Source organism: Caloenas nicobarica, chromosome 6 (genome assembly GCF_036013445.1).
Source record: "Caloenas nicobarica isolate bCalNic1 chromosome 6, bCalNic1.hap1, whole genome shotgun sequence".
NCBI classification, from domain to species: Eukaryota; Metazoa; Chordata; class Aves; order Columbiformes; family Columbidae; genus Caloenas; species Caloenas nicobarica.
Window position 1 is genome coordinate 2,591,141 of NC_088250.1, and position 16,287 is coordinate 2,607,427.

A 16,287-nucleotide genomic window follows, 5' to 3' on the forward strand; every position below is an offset into this window, starting at 1 on the left:
AGCAAACCACTAGAGACAGTACTGAAAGGTCTATTATGAAGGCCAATCACTATCCTTTTCTTGAAGGACCACACGAAAATCGGTGGCTGTTCCGCAATCGATTGAAAGGGCCTTTTGTCTGAAGGAAAAGGACAAGGAGTCACAAAGTATTACAAATTCATTTGTAACTCATGTTTTTTGAAGGAACTGTACAGCTCCAGTTAAGAGCAAACTCAGAAAAGAACAGGCTTTGAAAATGTTATGCCACAACCCTTTCCTACTATGTATACACAGAGCATATTTTTAGATTAGTCTTTTTTGTATTACAAAAAGATGGGCAGGCATTCTATATTATTGTTTTACAAGAGAAGTTTAAAACACATGCAGAGTTTTGACTTTCTTCCAAAACCCTTTAGGGTCTGCAGTACTGTTTTGCCTTGTCTAAACAGAAAATCAGAGGCTTTTCTACAACATCTAGTAGAAGAATACTTGCACTAGGACAATAAGTGAAAGCATTGTCTGTTGCTTAATAATCACTTTAATAATTGAGTAAATTGGACATCACCCATAAAGTGTATTTTTATATATCTGACCCTTTAATTTTGAAGGCTGTTTCTGAAGTCTCTGACAAAAAAGGGTTAATTATACCTGCTGACGACTTCTCAGAAATAAGGAATGTTTCACTTCTCCACCTGCTCCAATCACATTTTCAGTTCTCCGGTTTTGCACACAAATCCATGTGCACACACAACGGGATTTCTACACATTATTTCATTACAGAGTTTCTAAACAAGTTTCCCATAGATAAACTTTCAGCAGGCAAGACAGTGGAGGCTAATAAGCAAAACCAGCTTTCTTCTAATCCATATCCAGAATTAGGGAATTAGTGCATTTCCATTCAGAAATAAAAGTCACAGCTGTCAGACTTGCCCTCTTCACCCATCTGTTCCACCCACATACTGTGAAACTAAACAGTCCAAATATGTCAGTTTTTATTTTCCAGTTCCTTGTCGCATCCCAGAATTTGTATTTTTTGTGCTCCCACAAGCCTCCTGAAATCAAGCAAAATATTTCGCAGACACCATAGGTCAAAGTGCCAGCTGGTTTTAGCTTTTCTGACCGTCCCATCAAATTAAGTCAGGCAAGGAGCTGGTCTTGGCATGTTACAAGGTGGCACTACCAGGGCCAAAATCTTTGCTGCAGGAATCACCCATGAGGCTACTTTCAGATATATATACTGGAAGTTAAAGTCCTGACACGCCAAATACATCCCCAAGGTAACTGTGCACCCCAGGATCTCACACTCTGTAATACAAACATGAGCTTGTCGTCCTCCAGACTGAACAAGAATCTTGCAAATGCAAAGTAGAGGCAAACCAATGCTGCACCATCTCCCTGAAGCTCGAGGTGCTCAGAAACAATCAGGGCAAAGGGATGTGAACTGCACAGTCCCCTGCTCATCTCAGGGAAGTTCAGGGCCAAATTCTGTCAAAGTTAACTATTTCACTACTATTCATTTTTGTACACAAAGGAGAAAACTGCAAGAGAAAGCTGGTGAAGTATTTGAGGAGGGAGAAAAAGGCAGGAAGAAGAAGAGGAGAGAAACTGTGGTATACTGGTATAATGCAGAAAAACATGGAGGAGACATTGGCACTAGCCATAGGTATGGGTCATATTTCCCCAAAGTAACATGGACAACAAAATCCTTAATATTTACTACAAGTTAACTATAACTAACAGTTAGCTATAGGTTATTTTGCTACCTTCTGTCTTTGTGCAAAACCTCTTCTGCTCCAAATCGTTACACAGCTTTACTTTTACCCTCCAGTGCAATCTGGTTAAAACCAGATTTTGATCTTTCCTTTGGATGTGTAAAGCACCAGGCCAGATTGCTCTGAGAAAATGATTGAGGATTTTTTGTGTACTCTGCATGACCAGCACTACTTAACAGTGTCCAAAGACCTCTAGGTCATGGGCCCTGAAAAAAAAGTAGGAAATACCTCTCTAGAATGACAACAGAGGCAACAAGTGTGGGTGAAAAGAAGCGCAAGTATAACAGTAAATACAGGTTGCCTACAACTGCTGACAGGCAGAGCTTTGATACTTCCACCATTGCTAGAAGAAAACTCAAAGAAAACATAAAACACATTGCAGGTCATTGGAATCTTCCAGTTTCTCTTAAAAATAGGCCCGAACTGATTTAAGTTCCAGACAGATATTTCCTTAAAATGTGGGAAATGGCAGGAAGGTGTCCTGACATAGCCTCATTTCCATGTGTTTGGGAAAGAAAGACTATATAAGAAAAACTGATTTCGATTCAGAACCAAACTTCCCTCAACACAGGAAGTACTTGGAAATGCCCAGGTTCAATTTTTAGGCTCATTACGACATGTCAGAACAGTAACTCCTAAGCACATGTTCCTTCTAAGGTATCTACCTGGGCATTAGCACGGTGAAAAACAGACCCTTCACTTAAGGATAACTCTGAACATTTTGAAGGGTACTTAATTTACTCCATGTTAATCATAACCCTTTCTTACACAGTACATTTCCCAGAGTTGTGACCTTACCTCCTTAAATGCTTATACAGCACCTGACAGAGTACAAGCCTTATCTTGATTGGCGTCTCATTACATTTAACAGGTCCGGCTGTTCTCATAAAAGGCCAAACTCCTCCAACTCCCGTAACACAATTAGCAGGAGAACACTCACAGCCTAACGGCCTGCGCTCAGCTCCAGCAGGTTGTGACGGCGCCTCACAAAATTCATCAACCTGTTTGAACTGGAAATCATTCTGCGTTTACACAGTTTGACCATGTTCACAGGAACAATTGTGGCAAGGGCGCAGCGTCCTGCTCACGGCAGCTTACACACTCTAGTTAGCGGCATTCAACAGGTTACCGCCCAGGATTTCTTTCACGGCCAGTGCAAATACATTCCTAGTTAGCCTTGACATCCTGCATGCAGCAGTCTTTTCCACTTTCTGTTCAGAAAGTTTCTGGTTTTCCTTCCTTGAATCATCACCTTTTGAAAAATATTTTATGGCTGCATCAGGAGCTCAAAGAAGCAGAAGAAAGATGCTTTATACATACACTGGTAACTGAAATTTAAAAATTAACAGAAACGAATTCTCACAGAAGGTCCTTAGTTGCCTTGAAGCACATAAAGCATTTGCACATTTTTGAGCTGGAACCAACCAAATCAGTCTAGGGAAATGTGACCTGGAATGAAATAGATGGATTTTCTGTGACACCGTTTAGCTCTCTGAAAGAAAATTAATCCGGTAGCATAAGTAATTCACATCTTGGGACGATGAGGCTGAGGGTGGGGAAGAAGCTAACACTATTTACTTACAGCTCAAAGAGAGCATTGCACTCTGACAGAGAATAAAAGAACATTGCCAGCTGCCACTGCTTATCGACGAATTCCACAGCTAATTAAATTTTTCCACGCACAGTAAGAAAGATAACACACATTAAAATAACTCCCTAAATAAAACAGCCCCACCGCCTCAGTGGCGTTTTACCTTGCTGCAGGTGAAACAACCCCTCGAAGGGGTGGGTTAGGGCGGCGCAGCCCCGTCCGTCCCCGCTGCCCGCGCTCCCTGCCCCGTCCCCAGCCCGTGCAGAACGGGAGGCGGCGTTTGGGAACCACCGGGCCGCTGGCGCGGCGGGCACGGGCGGCTGCGCTCGGCAGGACCCGGCTCATCATCGCCGGCCCCGGCTGTTACCGAGGAGCCCTGCACGGCCCAGCACTGCCCAGCTCGGGCAGTGGGCCCCCCAGCTCGGCGCCCGGGGGCTGCGGGAGAGGGCGAGCGGCGCCGGGCGGGGTGTGAGGGGCCGGGCCCGGCCGCGCTGCCGCCAACAGCCGGGCCCGGGACCCCCGGCGCGTCAGCGCGCGCCCCCTCAGGAACCGTCTCCCCCTCCCCGGCGCGGCGGGAAACTCCCGGCGGGCCCTCCTCCGCGCAGGTGCCGCCGAGGGGCGGGCGGGGAAGGGCGCTGCCTTACCTTGGAGCGGCCGCGGCAGGAACCGGGGACGGGGCTGCGGAGCCGCGGGCCGCGGCGGCCGGTAGCGGGTGGGGCGCGGCTGTGGCACCGCCACACGCCTCGCGCCCCGCCCCGCCCCGCTCAACGGCCGCGGCGGCCCCGCCCACCGCGGCGGCCCCGCCCACCGCGGCGGCCCCGCCCACCGCGGCGGCCCCGCCCACCGCGGCGGCCCCGCCCACCGCGGCGGCCCCGCCCACCGCGGCGGCCCCGCCCACCGCGGCGGCCCCGCCCACCGCGGCGGCCCCGCCCACCGCGGCGGCCCCGCCCACCGCGGCGGCCCCGCCCACCGCGGCGGCCCCGCCCACCGCGGCGGCCCCGCCCACCGTTGGGTCGTCGTCTTCCTGTGAATGCCGAAGGGCAGATGAACCTTGCGGTCAACGCACGTTGGCGTGTGCGGTTCACAGGATCACAGAATGTCAGGGGTGCGAAGGGACCTCGAAAGCTCACCCAGTGCAACCCCCCGCCGGAGCAGGAACACCCAGATGAGGTTACACAGGAAGGTGTCCAGGCGGGTTGGAATGTCTGCAGAGAAGGAGACTCCACAGCCTCCCTGGGCAGCCTGCTCCAGGCTCGGGCACCCTCACCATGAAGAAGTTTCTTCTCATCTTTCAGTGGAACCTCCTGTGTTCCAGTTTGCACCCACTGCCCCTTGTCCTCTCACTGGCTGTCACCCAGAAGAGCCTGGCTCCATCCTCCTGACACTCCCCCTTTCCATGTTGATCCCCATGAATGAGTCACCCCTCAGTCTCCTCTTCTCCAGCTCCAGAGCCCCAGCTCCTCAGCCTTTCCTCACACGGGAGAAGCTCCGCTCCCTGCAGCATCTTCGTGGCTGCGCTGGACTCTCTCCAGCAGTTCCCTGTCCTTCTGGAGCTGAGGGGCCCACAACTGGACACAATATTCCAGATGAGGCCTCACCAGGGCAGAGCAGAGGGGCAGGAGAACCTCTCTGACCTACTGACCACCCCCCTGGTTGCTCTGCATAAGTTATTAATCGATAAAGGTAAAATGATAACAACAATTAAATATCCCCGCTGGAGCCTTTGGGCTCTATCAGAAGTGAGATGGCCTGGTCAAGAGCACTGACCTTGGATTTTGCATTAAATCCTGAGTTCACAGTATTTCCCATACAGCCGCCGTCACGTTCCCGATGTGACCACACACAACTCATCTAGTTTCTCCAGGCCTCTGTTTCCCATTGCGAAAGAAGAAAGGAATTTCTAAACCTCCGTGTATGTGACACAGATTGTGAGATACTCCAGGTGTAACCGTGCAACGTCGTGACTTTGGCAGTAAAGATGCCCTAATGATTTCTTGCTGTCTCGCAACCTCCCTGTCTCCAACCTGTTATTCTGCTCCATTTGGGAAACTTGATTACTGCTGTTTTCCTTAGGGCTACGGGTGGGACAGGAACCAACCGAATGCAAAAGTAATAAAATGTATTCCCATGTAATTGTTTTATCTCCTTGCTCCTTCAAACAGCTACTGCTCCCCCAAGGCTGACAGGCTCCAAAGCTCCCATTACATCAATACCAGAATCAGTGATTAGAAGTTTGTTAATTGGCAACAAATTAAATCAGTTGAAATCCCCCTGGCACGAAACTGTTTCTGGCTCGCAACAGGGAGAAACTGATTGAACACAGAAATTTGGAAATCAACTGGTACAGTCACAGTGATCTGGCAACAGATCTGAGGGTGAAGATACAGAAAACAGCAAATTACGTTGTTCCCGTCGTACAGCAGTTGCTAATCTGGGGCACGAGCGTAACATGGCTCTTTTAAGACAGAAGAAGGGCTGATAAAAACATTTTATCCTGGCTTTTGTTAACTGTAGTTAAAAACGGCAACGTTAGCGGAATGAAGTTCAAAGAGAGACGAGCAGGGCCGTGTCTTCGGGAGATGGATGTTTACATCCTCGGCTGAGGAAAGGGCTGCCAGGGAAAGACAAGACAGGACGTCCTTCCAAAGGGCCTGAGTGGGGACATAAAGAACGTTATGTGGAGCATCAATGTGGAGAGAAGAAAAAGCAAATCCACTATAACCACGGAAAATTCTGACAGTCACAATGGAGCAAAACCCTAGAGAGGCTGGGTTTCTATACACTATCAGCAGAAAGTTGCATTCAACATGAAATTTTTTTTTAGAAAGAGAAAAGCCCCTGCATTTTGCATGTGCGATTCCAAGCACAAAGATCAAGGAAGGCAGCTTTTTTGGCTCTCAGAGCTACAGGTCAAATTCAAAAGAGACCATTCACAGCCCACATGTAAGTTAATGGCCATTATGTTTGCTCAGACAAGGCCTGAATTTGATTAAATCGTTATGAGCACGCCGACTATATACTATATAAACAAAAATCTGGTTTGCAATGAGATTATTTATATCAAGGATCATTTCAACAGCTGCTCGTGAGTTCTCACATTTGCTTAAAAATACAATGTCCTCAAACGACTGTGACAAAGTACAATATTCTAAGAAAGCTTATTTTTTTTTAGGATTGCCAACAGGCTGGTTAAAACCTCGGCAGAAACCTGCAGCTGAAAAAAGAACCTGAGCATTGTGTGATTCCAGAAGCAATGTGGCAGTATCTTGTGGTGTTTCAGAGCGAGTGGACTTGAGCAGGGTGGTAAACACTCAAGAATGACTGAAGTTCGAAAGCAAACAAAAAGAAGCCTTGAGCTCACTCTTGTAGTAAATGGGAGAGAAGTGAGGGAAAGCTGGGCAAAAATCAGCATAATAGTAGGCTTATTGTTGAATCTGAAAGCTTCATTTTCCAACAGTGTCCCTTTTCTGGGAAGCTGCACAACCACTCTGAAAGCGCTCTCTATAGAGATGATAAATCTATGGCGGAGATTTATGCACATTCAGATTAAGTCAGGAAATCAGTCCTGAAAAGGATAATTAAATAGAGAGACAAAAACCCAGAAGAAAAATTACCAAAAGCCCCCAAAACACACACAGTTAACAATACGCCATGATATAGCAGGTCCTGGGATTCTGACTCTGCCTTTGGCGCCTATTCTTGCTCCAGCGCCGCAGGGGTGAGCACCCTCCTCATCCTCACCCTCCTCCTCATCCTCCTCCTCATCCTCCTCCCTGCGGCTCCCAGGCCTCCAGAGAGGGACACTCCGCACGGCAGCACACTCTGGGCTTAGCAGAGATCTTTGCTCCTCCTATTTTAGGTGTTTAGTGTCGCACGAGCTCTTAATTCATCCATAGGTGGAAAGGCATAGGAAGAAAAACTATTCTATATGGATCCATGGGATTGATGGAGCCCACAGCCTCCAGGGAAGGATGCAGAGACAGCTCTCAGTGCCAGCAGCCAACCCAAAAAAGGCTGTGGTTTGCTGGAAGAGTTCCTGAGGATGGCTTGCAGTCCCAGGATGTCGAGCCCGTGTTAATTTAGTGTCCGAGGACGTTGAAGCTGTGTTAATGCTCATTTTTGATGACTCCTGCCGTGGTGTGTGCTCAGCTGACTCGGAGCATGGACGGTAAAGCAACCGCACCAGCTGAACGAAGTGGAGGGGGAAAGCCCTTCTCGTTTGCACCGCTGCAATTCTAACCCATGCAAACTCAGGGCTGCGTCCTGGGCCAGTAAACAAACCGCTCCGGCTTTGAAGATGCGGTATACAAACACTGCAGCGCTGGGAGAATCTTTAATTTGTGCACCGTGACTTTTTAATTAATGCCCTTATTTATTATTAAATCTTGCCCCACTCCTCTGAAGTGGATTCAGTCCTAGTGCCTGATTGAACTCATGTGGGAGCTAAGGACAGATGCAGATGAAAAAACTTGACATCTAATAGATGTAGATCTGCTTCCAAGTTTTGCAGTGCAAGATGATCTACAGTAGAAACTATTTACGGTCCTTTCTCCCACGCCACTGGACAAAAAAAAAAAAAAAGTTCCACATAAAGCGTGGCAATTCCAATTTCTGCATGAGAGCTCTGTGCTAGATGGAGCACAAACTGGTGCTGCAGCCATTGCCCTCTTCTTTTTGCTAACCGGAATAATTTACAACAGTTTGAAGGTTTTTTTCCACTGAGGCTGTGTGAGTTCATAGATGGCAATTTTTTTTCTGCTACTAGGAAGCCAGGCAGAATTCAAACAATAATCTTGAGGTAAACAGCACCCTATCATTTACTAATCGCACAAATCAAGAGAACTTCCCTTAAACACTGGATCTGACAACAAATTATTCAACTGCCGTCTCGGAGACGCGTGGGAGTTAAACTGACACGTACGTTGGGGTAATGAATGAATCTGTGTAACAGGGAGAGATGCAAAGTAGGGACTGTGCTCGAGGGCTTTGCATGTGAACATTACCCTGGTCTCCTTCGCGTCAGAAAGAGTCATCTGCACAAGATAATCCCCGCCAGAAGGAAAAAGAGGAGAGCAAAGATATCCAGTGCTTTGGAGTGTGGTTTCAAAATCTGGAATTCAGCATAAAACTTATCTGGGAAGTAATGTAAATAATAGAAGCAGCACATTTAAATTATTATTTAACTGCCGGAGTCAGAGTTTGGCAGTGGAGGTTATTGTTGTTGATACAGCGACATGTCTGACAGTGTTTGAAAAAAACAGAAACGTTTAATCGAGTTGGAAAAAACAATAAATGCAAGGACTACAGCTTTAGTGTTGTTACACAGCACGCAGAGAATTAAAGGAAATAGTGCAAATAGCTGTTAAAGTAGGAAACAAATGGATAATAACGACAGAAGAAACTAAAAGGTATCAAAAAACGAGGGGTAACAAGGTTTGATGAATTAGCAGCATGCTTATGGAGTACAATGATGTACCAGAAAATCCAGCAGCAGCGCGGTTCAGAACACAGCCCTCCAGCAGGGCCCTGCCTTACAGCAGCTGTTCAAAGTTACCCTGAAATTAAATCTGCTCAAAACAGCACTCTGGCTAAAACAAGAACCAAAGCTGTCTAGGTGCAGTTACTTGATTTAATGCAGAAACACAGCTTGGTGTTTTCAAAGAGCAGAAAGGACGGCTCATGGGCTGAGACAGAGCTGACATTAAAAGAACAGAAGACAAAACTGAAAAGGGACCATATATATATATATATACACACAAAATAAAAATTCAAAACAGACGACACCCACGCAAAACCAAACCCAAGCAACTTTGGGGTTCTCCTTTGTACAAGTGCGCTGCTGCATGTAACAGAATTCGGACAATAGTCGTGGTCCCCAAATCCCCCACAACATAAGGAACATGTCCCATTTGTGACCCGTTTTATTATATAAGAATATAATTATTAATTAAAATCCTTAGGCTGGCTTCAAAATTTTGTGAGAAAGATGTCATTATTAAAGGCCAGAGTGCTTCTCCCTGAAGGATATCTAAGGAGTTAACGCACACAGATGCGTGTTGTTACTTAACCAGCACTTCAGTGCCATTACCGTGACAGCAAAGCCCATTTTGTTCTGCCCCGTTCCTCCCTCAGCACAACTGCCAGTTGACTTCCAAATTCAGAGTCTCACCAGAAACTCACGTTTGAGGCTGGAGTTCGCACTGTGTCCTAAAAGCTCGATCTGATACGAAATTTAACGAAGAAGTGGAACAAAAGGCTGTCTTTTCGTAAGGCTAACGCAACATTGAGAGGCCGATTATGCTGTTTGTAGTGCAACACGCTTAAAAAGAATCAAAGAAAAGTAAGAACACGCATTTGCTGGGGTAAAATGTGCCCAAAAGCTACCTGCACCTCCTGTTGCTCACCGACAGGCCAGGGGTCAGCACGTCGGAGCTGCCGACAGGACGTGTATGTCTGATGAGACAGAGAAATGACAGTCGGTTCATCAGGAAATAGTGTAAGACCGTACGTGGAGTCGTCAAGCACCTGTAACACGCCAGCCTGCATTATAGCTCCGATCTGCATAGCCAGTATATTGTAAATGTTAACATGAGAACCGGTGCGGGGTGCTTGGGTGAAAACCAGGAAGGATCCCGGTCTTCTCCTCCACCCTGCAGAGCGCTTTGCTCACGTAGCCATTGGGGGACACGGTTACCTGAACAACCTGTTCCCTCTGGTGCAACTTGTCATGTCAGCTGAGTTTAGTTGACCACAAAAAACCAAAGTACTTGGCTGTTCCCCCATTACGTCACGAACTATAAGTGTGTTTTGTCTACAGCAGAATGAGTGTCCCCACAGGAACGGGGACAGACAGAGAAACAAAGCGAGGAGGAGATAGAGCAAAGCTGCAGGCTGCAGCTACGCCATTTGATTCCCAGCTTCAAATAAACCCTTTCAAGTGGAACAGGTTTTTTATGTTAAAATAAGCTGCTTTTCAGTATGCATCATTGTTTATGGTTCCAAAAATGACTCCACTTGAACTCGAAACTGGATATTCAGTGTTGAAAAAAATAGCAGAAATGTATGTGCAGCCCCCCGCCATTCCCACAGCTCTTTTGAGAAGAGGAAGAAGAGAAGGCATGTCTAACAGAGATCTCAAAACGATGGGTGATGGCCACAGAGAACAACGGGAGAAATTCATTGTTATTTTCTACTGTATAGATCTTGCTTCAGTATTTAACGGGCTCACCCTTGCCACCTGTGAGATCTCCAGGACTTGGTAGATTTGATGGCACTTAAATCTCTGTCAGAATTCCCAAAGTTTTATCTTTCCCGTGAGTGAGAAAAGGTCTGTATCTACTGTACACATCGATGGATGGTGAAGAGGACCTCAGCAAACGCCTGCTGCGTACTCGTGGTTCTGTAAGCAACAGCCGTAAATTAAGGATCGCAAACCTGACTACGTGCGATATCAAACCCTAAGTCCCAGAAGTATTGAGCTGAAATGAAACAGGGTAGGAAGCAGTTGTTAATTTTAACTAAATCATGTAAAGGAATAGCTGCATTTCCAAGAGGAAAGCCTCAAACAACAAACGGCGATGAAGAGAAGACAGACCTGTACATATTCCTTCCAAAATGGCTCAGTGAAGGTAGAAAATACCAGATTTATAATAAAATCTGAAGTAGGACTTACAGGTACAGTAAAATGCAGTTCTGGTACTTGTTCCAGGGACACCAACAATTGGCTACTATCCCCTTATCGAAGTGTTGTGATGAACAAGACAGAAAGCCGCGCGGTGGCCACATCAGACGGAACGCCGGCAGTTTGCCAGCGTGGGACGGGGAAGATCCCATTTGTCACGCTCAGCATTCCGTGCTCTTGCAAAGCTGCTCCTGAGATCCAACCCCAGATTGTAACCCATCAAACCGATCGCCGCAGGGGGTCGATGGCTCGGTACAGTGATGACACCGCTGGCTGCAGGGACGGCGCCGGGAATTCATATGCGGAGCGCGTAGAAAGCTTTGGACGAAGGGAAAAGCAGCGTGGTAGTTGCTAATAACCACAACACAGGGACGACATCAAAAGGGTTAGCAAAACCAAACCCAATCATGTCATGCTGATTTTCCAACGATAAATATTTAGGCCTGCTGCTCACAATATAAACAACAGGTGTGTCTACACATCTCTTCACCTGGTATGGGCAGAAAAGCTCCGTTTTCTTCCCAGTCAGCACCAGTCCAGGTCCACGCTGAGCGATGCGAGCGGTGTCCCCAGCGCTGTCCCATCCCTGTGCCCGGAGTGGGGTGGGACAGGAACAGTATTCCCCCTGTGGGCTCCTGCTTCCCATTGCCTTTGTCACCGCGACCCTTCATCTCCTGTCCGTGCGATTCTTGGCTTTCATGTACATTGGTTTTCATCTAAATATAGCAGCTCTTCGGCCCTTTGCTCTCTCTGCTACAGCCTTGGCTACCTTTAATAGATCCTGCATGAAATTAGGCCTAGGTTGCATTCTAATCAGCTTTGGTGACTTATGCTTTTAATCAGTCTTTCATATTCCTCCAGCCTGCACGGATGGTGCATTATAAAGAACCCTTTCTGCGTGTCATTGTGGTTTCGACTGGAGGTGAAAAAATATTTTATAAATGGTGCGGATACAAGAAATACATGCAATTTATCATAAACCATTATGCTTTTATTCTCTCCAGCTGCAGCAGCAGACGTGTTAATATATTTTTCCAATTGAAAAAGCACCGTGTGATTTACTATTCCATGAGGAGCAGGGGTCCAGCGAGGCCCCTACTTGGATCCAACCTCTATGAGATTCTCAACATATTGTAAATTGCTGGATCTGAGTAACCCCCCCCAAAACCACAGCGAGCCTCTGACTGCCTTGCACACAAAGATTTAACAGGTTAACTGACCAAATCGTGCTCACTTCAATAGCCCCTTTTGTGCTCAGGATTTGACCCACAGAAGAGCTCTGCAAAGTTTGGAGCACAACAGAAGTGGTCAGTACTTCTGGGTCACATTTGGAGGTTCAGAATCAGTTGTTACTTAATGTTTTTTCAGGCAGACTTCCATTAAAGTAGAGCACTGAATCAAAAACCCGGTAAGGACCTCCACATTTCACCCATTATTCATCATTTCATGTATCAATTAAATGTAATGTTCTCTGACATCTTGTACTCTTGCCTGATTAAATATCATTCCAAATAAAAGATATTCAACTGTCACTTAAAAAGCCGTCTTTGCTCAAAGGTTTATTCTGGAGAAACGCTGGGCCAGACTCTGGAGATCTTATTCATTCTACTTCTGCAGACTTCAAAAGGACTTTAACAAGGTTTTTTGCAAGCATTGTAATATTTCAGTCTAAGGTAAACGAAGCACACAAGGAAAACTTACTTTCTGTCCAGTCCTAGGAAGGGAAATAATCCAGCTGCTTAGATTGAATCTAACTCCTTTGAAGGCAACTGAAGTTAGTAAGGGAGAATTTGCTCCCCTCTTCCTAAACGCACTAAAATGATAATAATAATTGAATAATTATCTCTTGCATCTTTTCTTGGGATGCAGGTTTAAGACATCAAAAGAAGTCTGGGATTCAGAGCTTCCTGCAAACAAGTTTTTAAAGCCATCAGTAAAATGAATCAGAAGAATATTGTCCTGAGTGTGAGATAAATGAAGGGGAGAAATACTTTTCTACACTTTTCTCTATTAATCTTCTCTATTAATTTTCTCTAGATGCACGCACAGAATTAAATGAAAAAAGAAATTATAACTATTACATGGTCAGATTCCAGGGCAAGAGCCTAATAAGTCAGGTTTGGCTTTTCCTCAAACGCAAGGCAGGAATATTTCATAATAATTTGCGATACGTACAAAAAATATGTTCTTTTCCCGTTTTTCTCCTCGCTCAAATGTAAACTCAATACAGCAGAGGTGGGTTCCAGTCATGGGGAAATATGACAGCAAAGGCAAAAGTAAGTTGCTCATGAACAGTTTCGATGAACCTGTGAAGTTACCAGACGTACCGAGAAGAAAGCCAGGCTGAGCAAAGCAGATTTGGCTGGTAACGTCAGAAAATATGGGCCCCAGCGTGCTGGTGGAAAACAGCAGGGAAACAATAACATGGCAAGTGGACAGGAGTCCCAGCAGCAATGAAATGTGGTAGGAAAGCTGAGTATTTGGTGTGTCTACGGCAAGAAAATGATCCCAAAGAAAACGGGAAATCGGAATTTGTAAAGTAGGGTACGCAAAGATAAACTAAGAAAAATCGGTGCTGTGATTTAGAAGAAGAGACACTTTATTTAGGACTGGGCTTTAACAGAGCTTACCTGGCATTTAAAAAATAATAATTAAAAAAAAAAATCTAGCTGCGGTGTTTGCATTTACTCCAACTCCCCGGCCTTGCCACCACTGCTACAGGCAGTACGGAACCTGCCTGGATTTTCTTGGCCCCGTTCAAGAATCTTTCAACTGCGCAGTTTTAGGAACACTTTACCTACAAGTATGTTTATTATAAACCCCAAAGATATAAATGACCAAAACAAATTATTCTCCAGTGATGTATCTATTTCTACACATTCTCCAGGGAAGCAATGAACATCTCCCCCATGTAGAAAAAGCGACGAACATGTAGAAGGAAATTACAAAAACGGAAAGACTGATAAAATATTTCATCAGCTAAGCTCATGTCCTTGAAATGCAAGTAATAAAGTTCTTTACCATGAGCCAAGTGGAGAAATAACATTTTTAGCATGACATGGTCCAGAGCCATGAAGGATGCTGAGGAGGAAGAAGTACAGTATTTATTCTTTAGAGAGATAAATATTTGGTGACAAAAAGGGGAAGAAAGCAAGCTAGAATGGGAGATTTAAAGAAGCGGGGGGAAAAGTATCACAAACTAACAAACCCTTTAAATGGGAGGAGACTGAGAAGTAAATAATAAGATTTAAAAAGCCAATAACATGCAGAATTTCTTGGCACAGGAAAAAAACTCGAGTGTTACACCAGAGTCTGTCCAGAGAAACAGGAAAGTGTTTGTGTGTGCAACCCGATGCTCTCTTCTGCCACACTGGATCTCAATTTCATTCCCAAGAAAGTTAAATTGTAGAGCTGCCAGAGTGTATGTGCCTGGGTCTTATCCTGATTTACGCTTTTTAAGCCATTCATGATTTCCGCAGAATGGCAAACGCAAATATACAAGTGAAGTCTAATCCATCTATTCCTCAAACACCAATTTTAATGTGACAGAAGTTCTGTTCTATATTCTAATGCGTTATAATATAGGTATATTATATAATAATTGAATTAGTGACTGCCTCCTAAGTAGCCTAATGGGCACACATTAGAAATAATTCATACCTGTGCTTAGTAAAATGGAGCTTGTGGCTTGATATTGATGTACTTTCCAGGGAAAGCAAGTTTATTTGGTTTGTGATTTCTGACACAGAGCGGGCACTATATTGGCCATTTTTGACACAATGGTGGAACCTTTACTACTTCACTCTCAGAGGTTCCTCTCTCACCTGCCTCGTCTGGCATATATATATTATATATATAATATGTGGAAATATCAGCCCAAATACTGAAGCATTTTTCTAAAATAAAGCCCTTCTAAAAGTTGCCTTCTTTAGCAAAATTATTTTGTGCCAATATCATCTTTCCTTGCAGGTCTCTATCTAAATATTAGACAGAGACAATTCTTGTCCATATGTTTACTGTGATTCAAGAACACAGCGAAGAACAGGACCTGGGAATCCTCACTCAGTGTCACAATTACACATTTTTAGAGGAACATTCTGTCCTTTCACTAGGATGCGTATGTGACATACAGAAAACCAGAACATTTACACCACAGGAGTACGTGTGCTTCCTTTTCTACCATCCCCAAATTAAAGGCAAGAGATTTAACCACATCTTTTCCCAGAGATCCTCCATTAATTGTGATTACCAATTCATGAGTCCACAATAAGCCTCTTTTTGTTCAATCTGATTTTTTCCTCCGCCTTGTTTGGAAGTTGAATTAAAGCATAATTATTTGCATTATGCCACATGTGACAGTATGAGCTGATTAGCTTGTAAAGCGCTGATTAGTTTAGGGCTACCTTAGCAGAAAACTATGAATTGTAATGGAATACGCAGACAAGCCTGGAGAGGTACTTATGATATGAACCAAACGAAATTTATGTATAAAATACAACCACAGATGGGACTCGAACCATCCAGGCCTGCGTTTCACAGCTGACCGCTCTGCTCGTTGAACCCTTGGTGCTCGCAGGCCCGGCGCAGCGGGTGGGCCGCCCGCAGCTCCGCGGGTATTCTCTGCAACTCCTGCTGGGTAATGAGATTTTGGAACAGAAAACAGCGATAGCAACTGGGTTTAGAGCCCTTCCGGCAAGGTTTTTACCGTCTTGCCGCACTTCACTTTGCACTTGCCCCTGCCGCGACACGGCACGTAACGTGCAGGCGGGAAAAGATCGAAGGCCACCAGCTTCCTTGCGGCCCGACGTCGTGAGGTCACTCTAGGTCACTTTGAAGTAATTAAGCAAAAATTAGCAGTTCGAAATATTCCTCGGGCAAGGCAGACTAAACCCCAGTGAAATTTCTCCTCGCAAGGAAGGCATCCTCCACCTGGCTGAGGTTCGCTGTCGAAGGCCCAACATCGCTGCGCCTCCAGCGAGGAGCGCGGAATCACGGAATCCCACCCCAAAAAGGGTTCAGGGCTGCCGACACAGACAGAGCTGCTCCCTGGGGTCAGCACCAGCGGGACTTTGCTTTGAGTGCCAAACGAACACACCATTGCTCACGGCTCTGCAACTCCCACCACGCTCTGGCGCCAGATCCCAGATTCAGGTTCTGTTCTACAACCCTGAACCCTGAGCAGTGGCAATGTTCAACAGTTGTCCTATGATGCAAGGAGGGGGAACTAAACTCAGTTTAGGGACTTGCACTGACTAAGAGGCCCC

General features: G+C 45.7%; 1 protein-coding gene across 1 annotated transcript in view; it reads right to left on the minus strand.

Moving 5' to 3' along the window:
• SPATS2L (spermatogenesis associated serine rich 2 like) overlaps positions 1-4,084 on the minus strand; it is a 61,479-nt gene extending 57,395 nt beyond the window's left edge. Inside the window, exon 1 of the mRNA XM_065637641.1 lies at positions 3,987-4,084. The gene's annotated coding sequence lies outside the window, so the exon portion shown is untranslated. The remainder of the gene's footprint in view (positions 1-3,986) is intronic.
• Positions 4,085-16,287: the final 12,203 nt, after the last annotated feature.